We start from the raw sequence: 20,240 nt of genomic DNA on the forward strand, positions 1-20,240 counted from the left end.
AATGTTCTCCACACAAAAAAAGCATGCCCCTTTAGAGCTACAATTTTCCAAACTAGTTTAATGTGCACACTCCATGCATAATGGTACTAGTGTAGGAATTTTATACTTTGTAACCATCCAAGATGATAGCAACGAGATATCACAAAACCTTGTACCCAACAAATATAAATATTGGAAATGTATATGGTTAAATATATTTGTAGTAGGTAGCATGCATATATACAATGGACTTTCCTTGTTTATCTATAATAAGTTGCTTCTTGGAAAGATGCATCTCATAAAAGAAAACATGGCATTTTTAGAAGGTAATAATGAACACAAGTATAAGAGAAATGCTTGTAGGGAAAAAATAGTTATGTTATAATAACTTCATACCTGTGGAAGGCTATGTCGAGCTATTGCTCCTACAAGCTTTGTGGTGGTTTTACCATATGTTGGATGGTAGGACTAGACAAGTATCATATCTTAATCATTTTGCTCACAATCTAATAGTCTCCACATGGAAAAGTATGTATTTTAAAGGTAGAGTTTTCTAAAGTATTTTAAAATGCTTCATGCATAATGTTACCAATTTAGAAAATTCATGCTTCCAACCATCCCAAATGATAGTTAAGGCATATCCCAAAATCTTGTATCCAACTAAGTTAAATATTGGAAATTTATACACGCTTATATTTGTAGGCAGAATGTGTAAGCATGATAATATTCCTTGGCTTGTTTGTAATAGTGTAGTACATCAAGAAAAAGTAAAAGATATTATGAAATAGCTTTGTCTAGTAGACAAAGACAGATCATATGTGTAGGGAGGTGTTGAAAATTTAGTCATACTTGTGACATTGAATAGTAAGGGTCATACTTGCATCATTGAAGGTCAAGGTGTAAATTATATCTAGAATCAAATTCCCTTCTTATGGTTGTGGATATGTCCTTCTATGGTCTAAAATCTTTTGACAATCTATCAAATGTGTGAATGTACACAAATGTGGATATTTGCCAAATTAGGTCCCTCAACAAGTTTTTTTTTGTCTTCCTCTATTGAATTTTGGAGAGGATTGAATAGATGGGATGGAATGGGCAGCATAGAATATGAAGGTGACAGGGTTGAATTTCTCTAGTTGAAAAAAGAATGTGATAGGCATAGAAGAGAGAAAAGGTATGGGATGGAGGGAATTAGCAAGGCATGTATCAAAACTTGAAATAAATTATATTCTTAGAATTTAGTCTATGATGTGACGAGGTACACTTAGCTTTCCACATGAGAAAGCTCAAGCAAAATTAGGTATGATAACAATATTGTCCATCATGACAATTGTGAGGGATTCTTGAGGACTTACTGGTATCTCACATAGGATTTAGAGTGTTCAATGCTAGACATGAACCACAAATATTTTGGCTTATTGAAAGCAAAGCAAAAAGGTTTGGTGCATTGGGAGGATCAATCTAAACCTAGTTCTATCTTGAAGAGTGTAAGCTAGTAAAACTTTCCCTACACAAGCAAAGCATTGGTGATGTGGATTGCATAGATGAGGAGACTTTGTGAGAGCACATTGACTCATATGCATGTTGGAGTGGATAGACACACATAGGACAAGTCAACCTAGGCCAATAGCATGGGTTTGGTGAGATAAGTCTTTTGACATGAATCTAGTTTGCCAATATGCATGAATTGAGATTAAAGATGAGAAGCTTGGATCTACATGGAGTGGGATCCAAGAAAAAAGCTTGAATTTACGTGGAGGCTATGGATAGGTGAAGAAATCACATTGCTCATAATCATCCTTCATACTGTGGCTCTAAGCTTCTAAGGGCTAGTTGATCTTAGGATTAATCAAATCTTATATGAGAGATTAATAAGCATCCTTGATTCATTTTGACTTTATTTGTGCACCTCAAGTTAATCACTATGAAGAAAAAGTTTGTAGCACATGTTGAAGCCCACATAAAGAAATCCTTTAAACCAATGCTAAGCATGCCCATTTAAATGGAGGCTCTTAATATGCACATGTTTTCTCTTAGAAATCCTCTTTGTAAATAAATATTTCTAAAGAATCCCTATGTACATGCAGGTCATCTATATGATTGCATCCCATATGTACCTAGAGGTCTAATAATCAAAATCTACATCACTAGTCCACTTATACAAAAGGATACATTCAAACAATTGGCTACACCATGGTGCACACTAGAATGGCTCCACCATGAGAACATTGAGTGCTTAGACTTGTGGATTATGGGAATGCTCCCATTCAATAGTGAGTCTCATGGATGGGCCATTCTCCTTATAAATGTACACATAGAAAGTAATTGATGTTGTTCTTGATTAAATAAAAAAACTTGGCATTACAAGCACCCCCAAGTACCAAACCTAGTTGAGTAGGTTGCAAGCACTCAAAATCAACCATGTTCATAATTAGCTTTATCACACATCTTGCAATCCCAATGTCCTATATTCAAGTGTGGCCTCTAGACTATATACAACCCTTAATAAAGATTAAGGAAATGCAAGATGTCTCTATTGTTTGGGATTGTATATAGAGTCCATATTGGATAATGTTAGGTTTGGAATCAATGATGGAAGTTAAGAGGTCGATTTAGAAAGGACCTTGCCATAATTATGATTACAAAATACATTCCATGTAAATGATTACGAAGACAATATTCACATTATTAGAAGAGCAAACACATTTTTAAGACAATACTCACATCATTAGGGGAGTACTCACATTACTAGAATAATGGTTAGACTAAAACCCATCTTACCTGTTTCTAAGCTCCATCTTACTTGTTTGAGTCCTTGATAGATCCATTATATTAGAGGGTTCCATATTCACCTAGAATGAGCTAGAAAGACATGACGATCGATGTCCACTACATAGGGGGGGACACACACACACACACACACACACACACACACACACACACACACACACACACACACACACACACACACACACACACACACACACACACACACACACACACACACACACACACACACACACACACACACACACACACACACACACACACACACACACACACACACACACACACACACACACACACACACACACACACACACACACACACACACACACACACACACACACACACACACACACACACACACACACACACACACACACACACACACACACACACACACACACACACACACACACACACACACACACACACACACACACACACACACACACACACACACACACACACACACACACACACACACACACACACACACACACACACACACACACACACACACACACACACACACACACACACACACACACACACACACACACACACACACACACACACACACACACACACACACACACACACACACACACACACACACACACACACACACACACACACACACACACACACACACACACACACACACACACACACACACACACACACACACACACACACACACACACACACACACACACACACACACACACACACACACACACACACACACACACACACACACACACACACACACACACACACACACACACACACACACACACACACACACACACATGCTTTAGAAGAAGGTTATGAATAAATTTACAAGGAAAATACCAAAACAAATGCATGAAAGTCTAGAAAAGAATCCCTTCAATCTTGGAACTTGAGCACAAAAGAAAGGGATAGCACGTTTGTTGAAATCAGGACAAGATTGTTATGCAAGTGCTTTTGTAGGTGCTCTTAGAGAAGCCACCACACCATGTCATATTGGTATCTCGAATACTGATTTGAAAGAAGTTCCCACTACATAGAAGGGACCTAGAATCATGTTAGAGTGGTTGGTTTTATAGGGGCAAAGCCTGATCGATCCATACCTCATTTGGTTGGAGGTACATAATTGGCACATGTAGATCTAGGATCTCTTCTTAGATTTCTCTCTCCATCTACAATGTCCTCATGGAATTTATTTAGTACTATTTGGGAGTAGTTTCCCACCTTGACCATTATGAAAATCATATTCAACCTCATAGATAGACTAACATTCCACAAGGAGGGATGGGTTTAGTCGAGGGAGAGAACCTAGGTGTGATAATGTTATGAGCTTGTGCATGTCCTCATGTGGGATTCAATAAGTGTTATCTAAAATGGTTATGAATACCAACTCCATGCTTGCTTTCTTGGGTTGAATACATGATTCACACAATGAAAAAATTTCATTGTCTTTTGATGTTAAGAATGAGAAAAGTGACACCCTTGTTGGCTATATCTTCTTATCAAAATCATCTACAATATAGATTAATGTAAGCTTTACAAGGGGCTACCACACATGGTGGCCATTCATGCTTGTTGGGGTGTGCCATGTGGTAGCCCCCTCCATAAAGCTTTCATTATTAATATCTAAATGAGAAAACTAATATTTTTTGAAAAAAACCCTATCATCATGTCCTTTCAATATCTCTTATTCCCATGATTAGTTGATAGTAATTAAAAACCAACCTGACAATTCAATCAGTAAGTTATTGGATCGGTTTAATATTGCTATCACAATCCTTGCCCCTTTAGGTTTGCTCAAGTTTCTTTATTACAACATGGTGGGAGTGTTGGAAATACAACTAGGACTATCCACATTGATCAAGTGCTTGCTGTGATATGCTTTTTTCCACATTAAGAAATGAGGCACCGTTACTTTAGTTCAATTTTACTACTATGTCAAGGTCAAACAACTTCCTACACAGCTTGGCAAATGAGCATAGTATGTATTATGAAGAAGAGGCGCCTATCTTTGGAGTAAATTTATGAAGTGCTTAGATTATTTCATTGTAAGCTACCTACTTCTATCCACAAAAGATTGTGGATTGCATTACTAACCAATTTTTTAAATTGTAATAGCACATGATGCAAAATTACTAGAAATCATCAACTAGCACTCCTCCAAGGTAAACAAAGTGGACAGTGTGAGCAAAACATGTTACAACTATCTTTATATTCCAAAAGACTTCAGGTATTTTAGATTGCATTTATGCATAGAAACTCATAATATAATATATATGTGTATGAAGAAGTTGAAAAGTATATAGGAAGTTAAAAAGCTTCTCTCTCTCTCTCTCTCTCTCTCTCTCTCTCTCTCTATGTGTGTGTGTGTGTGTGTGTGTGTGTAATATGAATGTGTGGCATACAATGGACGAGAATTAAAAGGAGAATAGCAAGGAGAGGGTGTGAAGGGCAACACCACTACAAGGGATTAGGCCCATAGGTGGCCATATTGACTCATTGTTTGAATCATTTTTTAAAAAAAGGAGCGTCTAACATCATGCTTAAGAACATGTTAGGAGACCATCATCCAATTTTGTGTGTATTTTGCAAAGGACAAACACAATTTTACACGGGCTTTTATATGCAATTTGATTGTAATTTTTACTACACTTTAAGCATTTATTTATACATGCTACGACTGCACTTTTCATGCATCCATAAACATGTATATAAACACGCTATATATATATATATATATATATATATATATAACTTGGAGCTGTTGGTTGTAGAACTATATCACATAACTATACTATATGTTGAGATGTCAAGCTCAACATGAGCTAACACTCATGTATTTGGGTGACTATTTTTGCATTCATATCACTAATGTGGTTGGTACTTGCATCACCTTATAGTTTCAGTGATACTTTACAGCTGGGAGTTCACCTACTGAAGTTATAGGATATCTATGTAGTCATCTTTCTAGTTAGCATATACACACTATGGACCACTTATATACTATGTATGTTGTACTCTCTTCTTATTCTTGGTATATTGTTATAGTGGAGCATAAGAAGAAGAAGATAGACTAGGGTTTTCAACTTCCTATCTTGTGTGTGTTCTCTATGTGTTGTGCATCTTGTAAGAGCCCAATCTCGCTTTCTCTTTGGCCCATCTTTTCATGGTATAAGAGTAGTGCGCTCCAGGTGAGGAGCTGTGAGCCGCAAACACAAGAGTCTATAAAGGAAGCCTTATTGTGGAGTACACCGAGATCTCTCCCATATGATCTTCGATTTACAAGCTATCTTCATGGGCTTGGAGTGCTCAAGGGAGTATAATAGACCTATGATTTAAAGTTGTGTGGTTGGATTCTCATTCTGGACATGTCTTGGCCTTTGTTTAAGAGTTAGAGATTGTTTGTGTGTGAATTCAGTACGGTTCAAGAACTCTACAAACCTAGTCATTTTGTAAATAGGTTGCAAATGTTGGGTTGGTTATTTGTAAACGGTCAAACATTAAAGTGTTACTCAAGGTACGTTTATGTATTGAGTTCAATATAGGTGATGGTTTACTTGAATTAGCAAGTTATTGATAAAAGTAGATTTTTGGATTTTTTTGAACAATGTTTAAGGGGTTTAATTAGATTGTCAATGGCAAGACAAGTAATGGTGCATAGAAACATGCAAGTAATGGTACAAATAAGCATCCAGCTAATTGTGTAGTTAAATGTGCAACTAAACTTGTATTTGCAAGTGAACATGTAGGTAAACGTAGAGGTAATGGTGCAGGTGAATGGACAAGTCATAGCATAAGTAAATACCCAAATAATCATGTAACTACATGCCCAGATGATTGCACATGTAATAGCATAGATAACAATGCATATAATTACTAAAATAAGGTGTTTCATCCCAAAAGCCTTTATATTGCCTTCTCAATTCCTCCCTCATTTCTACCCTTGGCACACTATAATAGAATCAAAGTAGAAACATGAATACTTGATGTGTATTAGTGGGCATATTTAAATATGTGATAACAATTGTGTTTAATCTTGCAATGACTAAAAAGTTATCTTATGCATAACTAAAGACACTCTAAAATCCACAAGAATAGCCTCATCTGTTAATGCTTGTTTAAACACACTTGTACACATGTATAAGTTAGTTGCATCTATACTAGTGCTCAAAATTGCACCTCTAGCCCTACCTTAACATATTTACAAACAAGTTGTCTAATACCTTTTGAGCCCATTCAAAAGGGTGTTTAAAAGTAATTTTATAAGGGCATTTATGAGATTTCACAAACATGTTTATAAATATTTATAAATTAAAAGGGAATTTATGGATGTATTTATGTTCATGTTTGACGATGATTGTGGACATAAATTTAATTACGTAGCTAATGATAAGATATTAAACTATGTGAACCTATCATTTTGAATTTTTCTTTGGTTATATTGAAAGAGAAAAGAGAGAGAGAAGAGGACTTGGAAAGAAGAAATATACAATCATAAGAGAGGACCCATTTTTCCATATCCAAGGAAAGAAGGGTTGCATGCATCAATGAGGAAGAGGAGGAGGTTCTTCTTCAAATCCAAAACCATATATGTGTTTTCCCCTTCTCTTCTTCATCTCCTTCCTCCTCCTCCTCCTCCTCCTCCTTCTCTTCTTCTTCTTGTTGCTTCTCTATTTGTTGTTTCAAGTCATCCTTGAACAATGTGAATGTTTGCTCTTCTTTCTTCATCCATGGTTTTCTCCCAATTCACATGACCAGTAGCTTCCTCTACACAACTCGGTTCGACTGATGTTATAACATTTGTTATATATGCATAATGGCAAGCAACATAACCATCATATTCTAACCTACTTATGGGATACCTTACTCTCATTGACATGCACACTTACAAAGCACTCTGTGATCCCTTTACATCATTCCTCTTTTTCACTACACTACGTATATAAACAATTAGAATACAAAACTCCTCATCAATACTCTAATATGGGCCATGAGGCTCACCATCTACATATGAATAGCCTATGGAAATATCTAGCACACCAAGTGGCACAACCACTTTTTCTTTTCCCTTTTGTGATACAATTTTTTTCCTTATAGGAGTACTATTTGTATGCAACCTCCCACTCCATGGTTTCTCAATGGACCTATTAGAAGAGGACTCTTTTGGCCCACTCAATGTGTGTGACTATGAACCCATATTTTCTATAACCACTTTTTCTTTAATATCAAATGTAAATATTTATTTTTTAGCAACATACAAACTGCTCATCTCATCAAATATCACGTCTTTGCTCACCCATGTCTCGCATATAATTGCATTATAACATATGTAACCCTTTTACTCAAGGAAATAGCTTTAAAAATATACACTTTTTAGATTTTAGATCCAATGTCTTTCTTAGCTTATAAGGCACATATACATATGCAATGCATCCAAATAGTTTAGCATGCAACAAATATGTTTCTTGCCAATAAACTTCTCCTCTAGTGTTACATCATGCCTACAATAGCAAGATTCTTGTTTGTATATAGACACGTATGTAGGGACAACTTCAACCCATTAATAATGAGGCATATTATTTTCAGCCCATCAAGGCTTGTGCAATTTCTACAATGTGGTTATTCTTTCTTTCAACACTATTTTGTTGCAAAGTGTACCTAGATGTGAACTGCCTCTGAATTCTATGTTATTTTAGAAAACTATTGAATTCATTGGAGAGGTACTCTCTCCTTCCATCTAACCTCAAGTACTTAATCTACACACCTATTTGTTTCTCAATTGAATTTTCAAAAAGAGGACACCTCACTTTTCTCCTTTTTATGAAATACACCCATGCTTTTCTTATATGATCACCAATAAAGGTTACATAATACTTACATCCAACCATTGATGTAGTATTTGTAGGATCCCACACATTGAAATGTACAACAACAAGTAAATACTTGCTTCCATGTTTATCATGAGGGAATGCATGTCTTATCTATTTTCCAAATTGGCATGATTCACTGACATTTTGCATATCAACCACTTTGAACATAAGTAAGCCTACTGTCATAAATTCAGGTGACTACACATTTATTGTATTCAACATGTACTACATGACAAATAACTTCTCATTATCAGCTTGATTACTAGTAGATACATAATTGTTATGTTACCTTATCCCATTCCTATTATTTTCACCTCTTCTCTTTTCTAGACAATCGTATGCACGATGACCTTTCTAACCATAATTATAGCATTTTCTTTTATCATAACTTGTGTTTTGTTTGCCACATCCTCTATTGGCTTCCCTTGGCTTGCAATGACACCTGCCCTTTACTGCACGTATGTGACTTCTCCTATGATTCACGAGATTGTCCATGATTTTTTCCATACCGATCAAGACCTCTACCTCCACTTGTATTAGAGTAGAACACTTATTTTTAATTATTCTATAGAGAGATCCCATGAGCTCTAAAAGCCAAGCAAAGAAGTCAATGGAGTGTTGAAACCAAGAATGCCCTTATCTTGCTCTCTTGGGAGGGCATGGGACGTCCCTTCTCATGTCACATAGTCATAAGCCCCTCTGATGGGTGGATTAGGAAGATGTTGCCATGGGCTAGGAGAAGCTTACATTGGTAGAAGAAGCCCCAAGGGTCCCTCTACCATAAGATTGCTCACAAGTAGATGAATCCTCCAATGGATGCCAGTGAGGCAACTCTTTGTGATGAGAAGCCCCCTCTAAATACATGCTCACAATGGATCCAATTGAGTTCTTGTAGTGAAACCATATACACTTCCACATCTACATACACTTGCAACTTCACCACAACTATCACCTATAACTCCTCAAGAAATATGAGTGCATCAAGACTTTGCCTTTGCTAATGCATAATCCTCCACAGGAAATACACCAAGCATCTGCAATTTGAGACGAAGGATACCTTCCCCTAAATGAGAGATAGATGTCGTGATATCTTGTCCATCCATAAGATGATCCAATGTGGGTAGCACAAAGAGCACCTCATGAGAGACTCAAAGCCATTATGGCTAAAGCCTTGAGAGGCTCGTGGCATTGTTCAGGGATGTCTTGAAACAAGAAATCGAGGAGCAATAACAACAACAATAAGAAAGAGAGAAAGAAGAGGATATAAAAGAGAAGGGGGAAATGCATTGATGGTTTTGGAAATGAAAAAGAACCTCCTCCTCTTCCTTGTTGATGCACACAACCCTTCTTTGCTTGCAGATGGACGAAAATGACTCCTCTCTTGTTTCAACATATTCCTTCCCTCTCTAGATGTGAATATAAATGCACCCATAGAATCCTTTTTAATTTACGAGTATTTATAAACATCTTTATACAATCTCATAATGTATTACTAACACCTTTTTAACTTGCTTTTAAATGCCTTTTTGAAGGGGCTCTAAGCATGCTAGAGAACTTGTTTATAAATATACTATTGTGGGACTACATGTGAGATTTTGAGCATTAGTATAGATGCAACCAACTTGTACATATCTACATGTGCTTAAACAAGCATTAATAGTATTGAGGTTATTTTCATGTGTTTCTAAGTGCATTTAATTGTACATGACATAATTTTTAGTCATCGTGAGGTTAAAAGAAAATTTTCTCACATGGTTAAATGCACCTGCTAATATGCATCAAGCATCCATCTCTTTGCTTCGATTTTGTTGTAGTGCGGCTAGCAATGAGGGAGGAGCTGAGAAGGCAATATAAAGGCTTTCGGGGTGAAGCAAGTGCGAGGAGAAAGAAAAGGAAAAATGGGTGGTAGGATGGATGGAAATCTACATAAACAATACTATTATAAAAAAGCTATTGTTCTCCTTTGGTGTGGTGCCTCTAGGCCTACCTAATACTCTATTAGCATTGATTTCAGTTGTCCAGATAAAAGTGCCAACTCCATGGTTACGTGCTTGATTTCAATGCATGATTTGAATGATGAAAACATTCAAATCTATGTTTTTCTTTATACATTTGCATTGATCAACACGTACAAAGTTAGCTCTTTCCCTTGACTTCTATAATCAATTGCTTAGGGTGGGAATGAGAAATGTGACATTGATGTTGACTATAGTCTCCAATTCAAAGTAATCATATCGTGTATGTTACTTAGAGCTTCTTACTCTTGTTGGCCTTAATATTTACAATAATATGTGAGAGAGCCACCATTTTAGCCCACATAAACGTTATTTGGAACACTTGATTTGAAAGCATTAAGTGTCCTTCATGAGATCTATTTTATGGTCTAGCAAGCACATGTATCCAATGTAGAAATAGTTTTTGAATGTATATGATCTTGTAAGTCATATGTTTCCCCACTTGATCATATTCTTTCTAGAATGATACTAATAGAGTCGTTCATAAGTTGATAAGCAAGTAAGTGGGCAAGTGGCAACATCTAGTCCATTATATATGCATTATGTGGTCGATTAACTTGCTTAAATGAGTAGATTTGTTAAAATGTGACCTTTTTTCTATGCACGTTGCATTTACTAGATAGGTGATGCATTTTACATAAGAACAATGATTACATGGTCTCAAAGATTATGCAATTGCTTTACTTACATCTACTTTTTGTATATGGTAACTAGAGAAATAGAAACCACATTACTTGGATATGCGTTTGTAAACCAAGAAATGTGATTGAGCCAAGAATGATAGTAGGCCCTTATATTGTGCTAGTGGTTAAAATTACTAGTTAATGTCTAAGAAACATTGCATCATGTCTCTACTTTGTATACTCCTTGTGAATGTGCATGAACATTATCAACCCTTGATTATATGAAATATCCACTTGAACCTTTTGGATTCCATCTAAACCCCCTTTATAAAAATGAATTAATTAAAGAGAAAGAGTGTAAAGTTCTCTTTGCCATTTGTCCTAAGGATCCAACCCTTGCAAATAAAAACAAAACATATGCAAGTCTATTCTTCTTTGCAAAAATACAGCACAATGGTACCTTATCACCAAACCCTTTCTACTTAAGTTGGTAAGACTGGAAATAATTTCCAAATTGGACACTTGTATATAAGGATTTCTTTTGGGATAGGATTTGCCATCCATGGTAATACACTCGAGGTGCTCACCATATCTATACCCTCTATATCACATGCATTCAAGGGTTGTTTATGAATATCCTTATTTATGAAATTTTCTTCAATAAAACATATTCCTTTTTTATTCAATCTGTAAATAACCCCTTTATGTGGCATCCTTACGTATGTAAAAAGTGTGCAAAAATAATATTTAAAAAATCATTAGGTTGAATCTACAAGCTACTCATATGTATTTATAGGTGACAAACCTACCACCACCCTCGGCATCTATATACATGAACAATGCTATTCAGCATGCATTCTATTCTAGCTCTATAATTGATCCTTTAATACAAGTAGATAATGCTTGTACCTTTAAAAAACATGTAGTAAATCATAAAGTGCCTAATACCATGAGTCAACATTTCTTAAAAAGCCCGTAGATTCTTAGCTAATTCTAGACAATCTGTGGAGGCCATAAAATTATCCCAAAAGTAGTTCTTCCTAGTTGATCTTGGTTGGATAGTAGGGCCTAAGGATCTCTTGCACAAAATTTAGAACATTCACATTAGTTTAATAGTTTCATTTTCACTCAAAGAATGAGCTTATTGATCCAATTTAGAATTTTAAACCTAATTTGTTTTTCCGAGGGAAAAAAGATGATGAAAATATTGAAAAGGAGCACAAGAAATGGGCCAAAAAGAAGAAAAAGACTAAAGAAGAGTAGAATGAAGAAAGAATATTGAAAAATTGTTGCTGCTTGGGAAATGAAAGAAAAGCCACGATTTTGGGGATAGCTTTTGGTAGGACAACATATCTTTTTATTTAACATAAAATGCAGAGAGAAGCAATATGCAACACAACTCCTTTAGCCACTAAGAAAGTGCAACAACAAATCCTAGAAATATGATGCTAGGCAAGGGTTAAAGTTCATGATAAAAAGCACACATTATATCGAACTAATTCTCAAAAAGAAAAGGCCCATAGATGATGCCAAACCTTATGGATTTTGACAAAGTGAATGTAACTTTCGAAGAAGGTGGGTGAATTGAGAAAAGGCCCATAGATGATGCCAAACCTTATGGATTTTGACAAAGTGAATGTAACTTTCGAAGAAGGTGGGTGAATTGTTTCTCTCTGATCCTAGGCCATGGATGGATATGGCTTCTTCATGGTGTGGATGCATCCACCCTAGAAGTGCAAGGAATGGATGGAGAATGGGGAGAGGCATCAATTTGTTCCATTGGGTAGGGTTGAGACCCACAAGGGTTCTTGATAGAGAGTAATTGCATCGATGTAGATAGTATGGTCACATGTTGAAACGTTTCGTTACCTTTGTAATATGCGACAACGTATCTCATTTGTGGAGGCAACTACATACAACGATCGAGGGGGATGCCGGAATAAGTGAACGATACGTGGATAGATGAGAGGTGGTAGGCACGGGCTATATATATATATATATATATATATATATATAGAGGAGAGAGAGAGAGAGAGAGAGAGAGAGAGAGGACCAACCCTCTACCGCTTTCAAAAGATCATGCGGGAAAGGTTTCTCGATCATGGATGGGAATACTCTCTTCGCCAGAGCAGGCTCCTTTTCGGCCTTGCGAAAAGCTTTTCTTCATGTCAAAGTTGGGGTAACTATTATCTAGCCACGTCATGAATGGGGTTCCAACCTTAGAGGAATGATTAGAGTTCCTTTTGTAAAAAAGGAGATATCATCAATAATGACCCCTTCGTGTTCTAATCTTGCCTCTTTTGTCCTTTCCCCTTTAACCTTTATGTCTACCTCTCCTAGTATTGTTGCTTGTACCCAACATGATACATCCCCTTTATCATACCTTTTCCTCCCTACCATTATAACAAAATTTCAGTGTATCCTCTTGCATTTGAAGCCAACATCATGCCACATGGATGATGCAAGCTTTTCATCAATGCAGCATCCTCAAATTTATCCAAATCATGCTTTTGTCTTTATGCCTTACTAAAGCCAAAATACATTTTCTTAATTTATAACTATTGCCCATGTTTTGCTTAAGCCAACAACACCCTTCATGCCATGATTAGTCTTTGCTTTTATGCAAATCTAGGAACCTATAACTAAGCCTTGTTTTTGTTAGATGAACTTGCCCTTATCATCATTTTTGAAGCATATGCATCTCTAAAAGATTAAAAACATCTTGAAAGGACCATTTAACATAGAAGTACAATCAATCATACATCTCCCTTATGCTTTCTAGTCCATGCTTACACTTCTCGTTGAGGTGCATATACAATTGGAAGGGCAACTATCCTATACTTTTATTGCATAGTATGAGAGCAATCTTCCTTGTTATAACCAAAATATTATGATTGAAGAAGTCTAGCACATGTGAAGCACATTCTAGAAGTTTTGACCGCGTTCCAAAACTTTGTAGTCAAAGTTTTTGTATCAAGTGTTGACAATTGCAAACTTCATGTTATACCATATATAAGACAATAAGCAACTTTCTTTTTGAAGTGGCATCTTGGAGGATGGATTGAATGTTAAAATGGTGCAATTTCCCTACTATGTTATGGTTGCTTAGTACCAAACAATAAACTTGAAAACTAGAGAAAGTGGAAAAAAGAGATCCAACATATATGAAGTTATGGTTCAAACTCTTCATGTTACTTTTTAATAAACCTTGGATTGACATGTTTATAGTTAAAAAAGATTAATGATGTGTAATGTACTCCAACTAAAGGTTGCATATAAAGTAAAATATAGCATAGCTAATTACTATGTATTGATGGTATATGTGATTAGTAATGCTCGATCCAACTTGTTTCTAAGATTATATACTAAGCATGCATCTTCTACTCCACCAAGTTGTTTGCAAGTATTCATTCCCATGATGAGATGGCTATATATAATAGAAAACTATACTAGCTATGTAATCAAGCTAAGTCTTATAGTTGAGGTTTTTCAAATAATTTCTAGGCTGATAAAAGTTCTACTTTGTTCAAACTACAAGGTGAAGTATACCTTAAGCCAATTTTATGAAGCATGGGGATATAAACACAAACTTAAAATACTACTAGTTGTTCCGTGTCTAGATTTTTTCGGCGCTTCATGCTAGTGTTCTCTCAGTGCTTGGCACTGGGGGTTTGAAAGCACATTTCATGTGGCAAGAGGGTTCATGGGAGGTTGATATAAGAAACATAATCCGAACTTTGAAAGCTTTGGCAACTTAAACTAATATAATGTCTGATGCACAAAAATGCAATATATAGGAATGTGGCACTCACTAATATATATGGATCAAAAGTCAATAATAAAAGGATCAAGCCTAAACTATATCTCCAATGGAACCTTATGACCATTTCTCAAAGATTTTCAAATCAGACACATTTAATTATGATTTTTATTCACATTAAGCCTATCATGGCATGAATATTATCCTCACATACTAAGCCAATAACAAGTTTAACAATCCATAAACTATATTAAGAATTACTTTTTCTTCTTCTTATTCATCTTTCTCTCTCTCTCTCTCTCTCTCTCTCTCTCTCATTATTAATAATTAATAACATATAGATATAATCATATATGTATAATAATTTAATTAATATATAATTATAAATATTTTATCAATAATTACTTGATGTATTAATAATTAATAATTAATATCCAACAAATGATCTAAAATTATTAATAATTATAGTACATACATAAAAGTTATCATTAATAAAACTAATACATGAAAGATAAGTATACATAATAACTATTAGTTAAAATAACAATATGTTAGTTAATATTATAGATTATAGTTATATATTAATGTATATACATAACACATAATACATATATACATTAACCTATATATTAGTTATTATATGTATACATATTATACACATTTCATTAATAATTAGATAACATATTAATAGTTATTAATTGATATGTAATCAATTATGTAAATGTAGTAATAACTATAATTACTACATATACTATTGAATTAATACATACACGCACGCACGCGGGCGCGCGCGCGCGCGCGCACACACACACACACACACACACACACACACACACACACACACACACACACACACACACACACACACACACACACACACACACACACACACACACACACACACACACACACACACACACACACACACACACACACACACACACACACACACACACACACACACACACACACACACACACACACACACACACACACACACACACACACACACACACACACACACACACACACACACACGTACGTATGTACGTACGTACGTGTATGTGAGTGTGTTTAATACATTTGTGTCTATTTACATGGTCTCATAAATATGTGTCCTCTCTCTCTCTCTCTAATCATTTTTATTTTCTCTCCTATCACTTTCTTCCTACTATATCTCATCTTGCTTCACCTCATATGTGTGCATATGTACATGTGTGTATTATGTGTATGCACATGTTTTTATGCATGCCATGTATATGTGTGTATGCATACATATGTGTATGTGTTTGCACATGTAAGTGCATGCCTACATGTGTATGTATGCATAAATGAATATGTGGCATATATAGATTGATGATGCTGCACATCTATCAAAGAAAACCAACTCTCCTCAAAGTAGGATGATGTGGACATCATGATCAATATCACAAGTGACACCATATGTCCTTGTAGACGGTATAACCTAGAGATAAAGGAATCAAAAAATGTAAAGAAATGCAAGAGTCAATTCCAAAACACATGTATCCTAGAGCCACCAATACAAGAGGCATAGCTAGAGTGCATTGAGAAGGTACTGTCACCATACCAACTCTATCGCTAAGACTCAAAAGTATAACCTCTACATTTGTGCATCGGACACTCATCCTTGCATGTAGACAATAGAAAAATTAATGTAAAGAGCACCTCTAAGTGTAACATACAATTTACTTTATCAAAAAAGTTAAGAAGAAGAATGAGCTCCAAGTATGTAGCTTGTAGCATTTTTCAACTGAAAGTGTCACTTATGCAATGACATTTATTACGTGTTTCTTATGTAATGGATGCATCACTTTTGGTATACATGTGCCACTTAAGGGACACAATTGTTAAGAATCACTAATGCGACACATGCATCGGGTATGGGATGCAATTGGTTAAGGGTTGCATAAGAAATTTCTTTTAGCTTGAAAACATCCCTAATAACATTGCATAGCTCATCATATATGTGCCATTAAAATTTTGATTATTTATGTAAAGTTAAATTGCATCACATATGCGACACCAATGATGTTGGTCCTATATGCGATGCTTACGAATTTTAGCTCCCACATTGTGAAAGCTTGGCTCTTTTGTAGTGCCATTCCAAATGACACATGATCAATCTCTTATTCATAACTTAGGGGTCTTTGCTTTATCACTTTATGTAGGCACTTCTAGACATATAATAAATAAAGTTTGGGGGAGGCTAGTTAGTGATAAAGATCCACCTCCATGACTACCTCTAATCTCCCCCAATTTGAGATCACATGCTTGACTATAGTACTTAGTGTCAATAATCCCCGTGCCTCTCTTTGACTTGTGTCTAATAATAGTTTGCTGTCATGCCACTTTACATCGAGAGTTTCTAGATCCATCAAATCTAGATCATAGGAAACTTCAAACCAAATAGCACAACTAAGTTGTACATGTAAACAAGAAACACCAATAGAATTTGATGTGTTAGGTGTTGCTAGCAAGGCCTAATTACACATTGCCAACTAGGGAGAGATGGGATGTGCTCCCAAATGTTAGCTTTTGATAATCAAACATAATTTTTTTTTCTTAGAATCTAAGACCTTAAGGTACCTTTTGTACACTAATTTAAAGCCCAAATGAGCTTTCACATTTGTACTAGATGTATGATATGTGAGAAAAGCAACTGACCATATTGGATATGTGAGAAGCATTGCAATCCCTTGCTGATCACCTTTGTAAGAGCCTTATAGGACATTGATAAAAAAGTGATAGAGTGCCATTGAGTAACCTCAAATCGATTCCTATTTGGGAAGGAGACAATATCACACCCTTGATAGAGTTCCAAACTCACCCATACAAATCTCTAGGGCTACAAATATGATCCCCAGACATGCTAATTTGATATGCATGGAAGAGATTTGGACATAGTGTGAGGTGTAGAAGGAAAACTTTGTTCTCTATGCTAGCTCTAAAAGGTAGCTCATACTATGCATCTCACATCCTAGGATGACAAGCTACTTTCCATATATCCATCTAGTTCATTCTTCGTTTACTGCAAATGAATATTACTTCTTGTTTATGACATATACTCATGCTTGTTTTGACAAATCAACATACCAACTTTACCCATGGCAATGTGCTCCTTTATTTTCCTTATGAACAAGGCCTTTCTATAGATAAATCATTCTCAACTTGTTCATTTCATCTATAAAGTTGACTTGGATGTATCATGTAGTCCTCACCATGCTCTATAGTCAACCACTAAAAGAGAAATTGTTTTCTTAAAGTGTAAGGGCATCAACATGCTTGTTCATTGTTTGTCCCCCACATAGAATCTATTTCCTTTTGTAAGCATTGTCCCTAGGTTGTTCCATACTTCTAGAATCAAGACATGCACTCAACTACCACGATCGTGATAGCCTAATGGTTGGCATTTATGCTCATAATAGTGGGGTTGTGGGTTCATGTCTTGCTTGGTGCATCACTTAGTGGGACACAATGTTCAAATGCTGTGTTCATTTAAGTCTAGGCTCTTGCCCACTTGAACAATTGGTAGGGTCATGAAGGAGGAGGGTTGCCAGTGTAATCAAGCTTCATTTACTTTTTGAGCTATCTTATTGATTGTAGAAAATTTGTAGTGTGCCTCTTGCTTGCTATCTCGATTAATATTTAGAGGGATCCCCCCAATAAAAAAAACACTAATTCAGATGTGTGTCTCTTATTTCAAAGAAAAAAGTTGCATACTCCATGTTGACAAAACTTGAGTTAAATAGTTGCTACAAGATATATAACTTTGATTGTCATAGCTTGGAATTGGAGGGAGCATTCTATGACCTTAGAGAATGGTTTGGATGTGCTGTAAATGGTCTTAAAGTCTCAAAATTCCACATCTAATAATGGTCTTTTATAGAGAAGTGCAATATTCTAATTTGCAAATTAATAAGTAAACATGTACCAAATCAATGTCATTCAAGCTACCCACATTAACCACATGAATATTATTCTTTATGGTTTTAGGGGATCCTTTGGTGTATATATGAGCAAGAAATTAAAAGCTCAAGGGACTTTTACAAACAATAGGAAATACCTCTAGTAAATACATAATGTCATTTAGTGGAGGCAAGTTTTGATATCTCCTTTTTTTGGGAGACTTGTAGATAGCTTCAATGTGCACATGCTAGTCTAAGAAATTAATAACTTTGGCCCCAATGGGGCTAAGTTCCTAGCTTGGGTGCAAAATGTATAACCAACTTCCTTTTGGCTAGTGCAACACCTCTTCATAATGTTTTCAGGATCAATTGAATCAGGGATTTTGGAGAGAAGACCCTTGAAAGGATATTTTTAAGCCTTTTGGAGAATCAAGGAGAGAGAAACAATGAAACTAAAGAGTCAATTCTTGTAGGAAGCTAGGGACTAGAGAGAAAGGTAATTAGTGGCTCATTGGTGACTAACCTATGCATATAGTTATAGCAAACATAGACCTATCTCTTGGTTCCATAATAAGATTATGGTTGGTGACAATGAGTAACATTTACAGTAAACATGTGTACAAGTAAAAAGATATTATTTCCATTGAAGAGTGTCCCTTTACATAGGCAAAAAGTTACATCTAGTGCAATGCACTTGGACACTCATTCATGCCAACTCATCCATTACACTTTTCTACCTAGTGTTTTCACATACTTAATGCCAAAGCATCTCTTTCTCAACAATGGCATACTAAAAAGGTTCTTTAAAAGCTTTTAATGGTATGCTACATGAGGGGGTTTTGAAAATATACTCATAGAGCTCCTCATGTTCATCACACTTTGTTCCGTTTAAAAAAATATTGCAAAATGTGAAACCTCCCTTAGTTTCTATATCCATTATTGTATCTAAAGTATACGAGCCAACATGAACCCCTTTATTAAATGAATTTTGAATAGTTAAAAATAAAAAATGATAATTCAATTCATAACTTAAAAATTCATACATAAAAATGAGAGGGAGGCAATGATGGAATGCGAGGTAGAAGCTATGGAGTGCAAGAGGGTTGAGAGAGAGGGAACACAAGAGAGTTATGTGCATATATTTTTTGTGTTACCTTTAGTTATATATGATTGTACAATGTGTTCTTATACAAGGGGCGCCTTCTTGGCTATAGGCCATTGGTCTTTACTCCAACACCTCACACTTAAATGCCAACACAATCAGAACA

The sequence above is a fragment of the Lygodium microphyllum genome, chromosome 19 (assembly GCF_053477565.2).
Source record: "Lygodium microphyllum isolate KBCC chromosome 19, Lygodium_microphyllum_v1.1.10, whole genome shotgun sequence".
Taxonomy (NCBI): domain Eukaryota; kingdom Viridiplantae; phylum Streptophyta; class Polypodiopsida; order Schizaeales; family Lygodiaceae; genus Lygodium; species Lygodium microphyllum.